This window comes from Venturia canescens, chromosome 3 (assembly GCF_019457755.1).
Source record: "Venturia canescens isolate UGA chromosome 3, ASM1945775v1, whole genome shotgun sequence".
Taxonomy (NCBI): domain Eukaryota; kingdom Metazoa; phylum Arthropoda; class Insecta; order Hymenoptera; family Ichneumonidae; genus Venturia; species Venturia canescens.
The window spans coordinates 12799768-12805774 of NC_057423.1; the positions used below are offsets into that span (position 1 = coordinate 12799768).

Sequence of the window (6007 nt, forward strand, 5' to 3'; positions counted from 1 at the left end):
GAAGTGACTTTTTCCTCGGAGAAGAAAGTGGTGCTGTGCATTTGTGTCGTTTCGTAGCATTATCTCGAGCCATTAGCACACCGGAGAGCAATAAAGGCTGACTGAGCTCAACTCCGGTACTGCGAGTAAGAGAGAAAAACAAACGTGTTTAGCATTTAAAAAATGTATAGCGAGAGGAGGCGGAATCCAAAGCTCGAAAAACGAGACGGGGGTCTCTCCTCGCTTCTTCTCGGATTCGGGAAAGTCCCACGCTTCTCTTATACTCTCCGGCCTTCGATGCCCAGATGGCACAACGATTCGAGGTCGCGTTCCGAAATCGAACAGCATTATTTGCTCTCATTTATTCTTGTTTTTCGTTCGTTTTTATCCATTTTTTATCGGATATTTTCAATGAGAACGACACGCATGGGTTTGCCTGGAGTGTGTCAGCGCTCTCGTTCAACTGAGCGTACTACAAGGTCGTCGAGTAGCTCGTGCGAGTGTGCTGCGTGACCTCGAAAAAGCAGAAAAAATATCGAGCACTTCTCGATGTTGGGGGCGGCGGGGAGCGCGATCGTGGCTGAAAATGTGAAAATCGTTTTCGCAATTTCGAATGAATTACATCCCTCGAAATATTCGTTCGTGCGGACACGGAGCCGGCGAATCTCCTGGAAAATTTGACGCTCCGACGCCGTTCCGACGAGCAACAGCGGCGCTCACGTATTTATTTTCCTTATTTTGTTAGAGTTGAAAAAATAAGCCTACCAGCTTGACGACGCTCGTACGAATACGAGTTTAAAATACGTGAGAGGAGCACCGAGAGATAAGAGAACAGAGGCAAAAGACGAGAGATCGCGCGAAGAAGAGGCTTCGAGGAAAATAAACGCCGCGAAGGGGCAAGAGCGGAAAGGCAACGTCGAGGCAACGCAGAGGTGACGGCTCGAACGAGCCAAGGGACGTCTCTATTGTGGTTACCTCTGACAGACTCGAATACAAAACATGCATACATCAAGGAAACATACATCTTTGTCTCTCCGGGCAAACGTAAACATGCACAGGCTACATAAAAATTTACGAAATTGTCTTTACCGGGATCCCGAGAAACAAGTTCGTCCTTGAAAAAAAGAAACAAAGACAATAGCAACGAAAAGAAAGGGAGGAACGAGAAAAACGCGTGGCTCTGACCACAGTGGCAATTACGAGAGAGAAATAAGCCACGATTCTCGTAAAATTACGTTACTTCCCCCCTCCTCTTTCTCCCGTTGGCCGCGCCGCGGCGAAGCTGTTGAAAAATTCCCACGAAAGTGTAGCCGCTTCGATGGAATTCATTTGAATATCGAATCGCGTCTTTCGTTTATCTTTTTCGTTCGTAAATCCTTGATCGTGTACCAAAAAGTAATGGAAATACTTTTTCATTTTCAATACAGTGTTTTTCGAGAATATTTTTGCTCCATTCGGTGACCATGGGGATCGATTGATCTCGATGTCCAAACGGAAAGCTATCTCGCTCGCTCGCCCGCTCGAGAGAATCAAGGACGAGATCGAGACAAGATCAAGACGAGTTTGCAGCTGTACGTTTTGTAAGGAAAGAGTTCGAGACGGGAAGCTTCTATACATATATATTTGTCGTCTGAAATGGCTGTATGTATAAAACTATCCATCTGAAGCTCCGAGCAGAGGGCTCTGGCACGTAGCGAGTACTCGAACGAGTAAAACTACCTTGCGATTTATCTTCTTATGGACACTCGCAGCAGCAGCGGCAGCAGACTACGAGCCTCTCGGACTAACCTCTCCGAGTATTCGCGAATTAAAAAGAAAAAGAGCGCGGAAAAAAGGATCGTAGTACAAAACGAAAAGCGAGAGGCCAACGACGCGGACGCCCGAGATCTCTTAAAAGGGATTCTCGTCGTCTCCTCTCCCGAGAAAAACGCGCTCACGATTACCAATCCTCGTTTCTATACCTTATATACTCGAGTACCAGCCGAGGAATACAAGTACAACGAGTATTTTTCGCTCGTATTCTTCTCTGGACTATTTTAGATATTTTTCAACTCGATCTTTCCTTCAAATATTTTTATGCATTTGTTCTATAAAATATTTACACATTAACGCGTTTCCTAATGTGTAATTCGGTTGCTCTGACATTCAGCCTCTAAAATTCCTTTCTCAATGCAATAACCCGCGAAACTGACGCAAAGATACTCCAATTTCAATCGAATTTCTGTCATCCGTGTGTATTTCAATTTTTTTATTCTCACCTCCCTTTGTGAAGCATTTAATGCGTCGAGGCAGAATATCACGACTTACCAACAAGAGCAAACATTTTTACACTGACCTTCGATATCGCTCGCATTATCCGACGCCTCAATAAAATAATAACGCGAAATAAATAAGGATATGAACGGAGAAACGTCAGATAATGGGTGCGATCGTGGGAAGGAGGAAGAGAGAGACTGCTAAAACCGGAAATGCTGCGAAATCGCAGCAAGGTCGAAATAACTCTCGACACAATTTATTGTATAATTGAGAAATAAACGCTTAATCATTTTGACAGGTCATGGGATTTGCTCGTCCTTTGAAAGAACGGTACATATCCCGTGAGGTAAATCATGCGAATGTAGCATTGAATTGTATTTCGATTATTCATCACTCATGACAATTTTTGACGAAACATTCGATCAAAATTTGATTTCATACGTAATTTGTACGGAAATGAACGAAAATTCCAAGTTGACGAAGATCTGTGATTTCAAGAACGAAAATACTGTCACTTCGGAATAAGTGTTTTGAAAATGTACATTTTTCGGAACAAACGATCCATTCGTCGAAAATTTTTTTTTCAATCTCATTTTTTTGTACTCAGTTATTAAATTTTCAGTAAAAAATGAATCGGTCTGATGCAATGTAAATTCGCAAGCGTTCCCGGATATTTAAAACGGACGAAATGAAACTTATGTATATTTTTGTGGAACTCACCGCTCGTTTATCCTTGTATTCCAGTTGTGCCTCATCAGCGTCTTTCAGATTTCGCCTCTCTCACCTCGTTCCCGTATCTCGTTGTTTCGCAGCACTCGCGGTTCGAGCAGTGTTCAGGATTGGCAACCGTGAGCATCACCACCACGGGCGTCGTTTTTCCGCGCATACTCTACCTTTTAACCGCAAAAAAAAAACGAAACAGAATACACAGAAGGCGCACTAAACTCGTATTTTCACCTGAGAATGCACAATTTCCTCGTTCATTGCCGGGTTTATTATTTTTGTTGGTCCGTATTCACTGTCTTGAAAAATAAAAAAAATTAAAAAAAAAAAATAACACTCGATCGAACGACGTGTTCAACACGTAAGTTTGGCGCAATTTTTCTCAACGCGAGTTACAAAAATGAAGCATCGGTTGCGGGCAACGATGCACGACTGTTTAGGCTCATACATAGAATTCGTATGTATATTTATGCATATGCTTGTATGTATCGCGAAGGATCCGCTCGGCGGCTCCTCACGTTGTGTTTCTCTCGCCGCAAGGTTCGTGTAAAACGAACGCGGCGCTCTGGAGCGACTCGATCCACGCTCCCTCTCTCTCTTTCGAACACACACCGATACACGGACGCGTTCGCGCGAGCACTTTCCCTCCGTCTCTCTCGTTTGCTCCTCCGTACACGTATTTTCGACCGCAACGAAAAACTACACTGACTGGTACGAACAACGCGAATAAAACGAGCGTACGTCTACGAGTCACAGTTTCACTCGTTTTATATCTATATATTTTAAAATAAAAAAAATTAAAAATACACACACGTGCACAAAGTTTCTTATCTGTCTTTACTCTTCATCGCAACTCTTTCTTTCCTCTTGCGCTCTTTCGCTCTTTCTCTCACTCACTATTTCTCTCGTGCTGCGCGCCTCGCTCGAGCACGGAACAACGACTGCGCACAGTGCGCTCTACGCTAACATGGCGGACCCCCTGAGCGACGACTGTGTGACTGAGAAGGAAAACCATACTAAACGAGCGCGCACAAGAGAAAGGAAAAAACCAAGTTTTCACGCGGCGGTAGTGACATCTCTCGCCGAAAAAATTCACTCGCACGACGCTCACTTTTTTATCGAGGGACGGTTCATCGCTTACTTCATTCCTGCAATAAATCTATTACAAAATATCATTTGGCAGCACTGTGCAGTACGCGGCGGAGCTACGTAAGGAAAAAACATCCCCCGAGTTGCCCCCCACCGCGCTTCGAATCGTAAGAAGGTTCACTTTACAAAAATGATTTTTTCGATAATTAAAATAGGCAGAATAATTTTCGTTAGATAAATCGTTGCTGAATACACAACCGATAAGTCAAGATTCTTTAATTCCCATGTAGAGCGAACCACGACGGACTTGCAGCAATATACAAAGGGTTAATATTTCTTTTTTCTCCTTACTGACCCTGAAATGTAAGAGAAACTGGGACAAAACTGGAACGAGCTTCGGAGCGAAGTGAACATTTTTTTCCAACAGAGAGATGAAAAGCAGAGTTTTGTCACTTCGAGTATAATGAACAAATTCCGCTCTGAAAGTTTCGAAGAAAAAAACGTTCACATTTTCGAGAGGGCCGTTCTGCTTTGCCCCACTCTCTCCTAAGTCTCTTTTTATCTCAAAAAACCGTTTTCGTGAGAATGCACAAGCCAATGTCGAGTGACAGAAACAATTGTAGCGACAAATAGGTGCACGCGTCGTCGCTTGGCTCACGTCTTATATTCTTAGCAATGATATAGAAATTCTCCATCGGCTTCGAAACTGTCAAACCACAGAGTAGATTTATAGCGTTTTCCAATATTCTTGCGTACAGCTGGCGTACCGTTTCCTGCTCGCAGCGTTGCGTTGCGTTCCTCACACGTTGGCTGCATTTTATCTCACTTGCCGCGATACCATTCTCCATATGAATCGCCAAAATTTAATAAACCTTCGTTCATGCGCAAATTTCGTAGGGACTGACGTCGAGCGCGAGACACTTTTCTACTGCGTTACGGAGTACTATATAGACATTTATGGGACTGCATTTTTTATGAATCTGCATTTTTTCACGTGCTTTATTTCGGAAACTTTGATCTTTAAGGAGGGTGGATCGCGACGATACAATGTTGCCATGCTAAAGCATGTTAAAAATATAAAGAATTTCAAAATGATAAGAATTTAATAAAATTTGGTAAATGTATTTTTTTTAAATATATAAGACGATATACATTTTTAAAGATTTTTCTACGCAGAGCTCTCGAGTAATTGAACACTAAAGTTCACCTCTATAAGCATAGAGTTTACATATATACAGTTATACATCTCGCGCATAAGAAGTTGGATTTAACGCTCAATTATTCGATAACCATGTGGTGAAAAAATTTGAAAAAAATTGTATTTGTATGCTTGATGCCAGAGAACGTTAGCACCAAATTTGATCAAATTCTGATTATTTTGATTTCGTGATCCACTCTCCTTAAGGAAGTTGAGGCTGTACAGTCATTTTTTTTACCCAAAAGTGATGACCTGTACCTTTCAAAAGTTAGGCCAGTTTACAGTTTGGCAATGTTGCATAAACTTTAAAGAAAAGTTGGGGAAAAAAAGACGAAAAACTGGTGAAAGCTCAGTCGAAAACACGAACAGTGACGATCCTAGCCTCAAAAAACTGCACGGAAAACAGATTATTATTAATATAATCTCAGCAAATCTCCTAATAAATCTGAAAAAAATTGACATTATTCGGCAAGCCTTGCTCATGTTGCCCAAAAAATTTCATATTTTTAGCATCATTTTTAACGGAGATATCACTGAATGTGTCTTGACTTCCATAAGATTACATGTTATTTGGCCCAAATTGTTATTGATTTTTCTCAGCAACGACGCTCCTAAACTGTCTGAAAATTGAACTGATTTTTTTTTACACTTCACTTTATAAGATGCAATCGGTTTAAAAGCGGTGACATCATTTTCATTCTAATGCCTCAACTTCCTTAAGTATAATATTCGATCGGGAGATGAGATTTTTTTCTAACCGTT

The 6007-nt window shown here is 41.8% G+C and overlaps 1 protein-coding gene across 10 annotated transcripts in view; it reads right to left on the minus strand.

The window, feature by feature from the left end:
* The window catches only part of RhoGAP19D (Rho GTPase activating protein at 19D), a 100107-nt gene extending 96229 nt beyond the window's left edge, over nt 1–3878 (minus strand). For 4 of the 10 annotated variants that reach the window (XM_043414639.1, XM_043414643.1, XM_043414642.1 and 1 more), the window contains exon 1: nt 2956–3865. The gene's annotated coding sequence lies outside the window, so the exon portion shown is untranslated. Of the gene's footprint in view, nt 1–2955 lie in introns of all 10 variants that reach the window. The other 6 variants (XM_043414638.1, XM_043414637.1, XM_043414636.1 and 3 more) reach the window with 5 other exon arrangements.
* Nucleotides 3879–6007: the final 2129 nt, after the last annotated feature.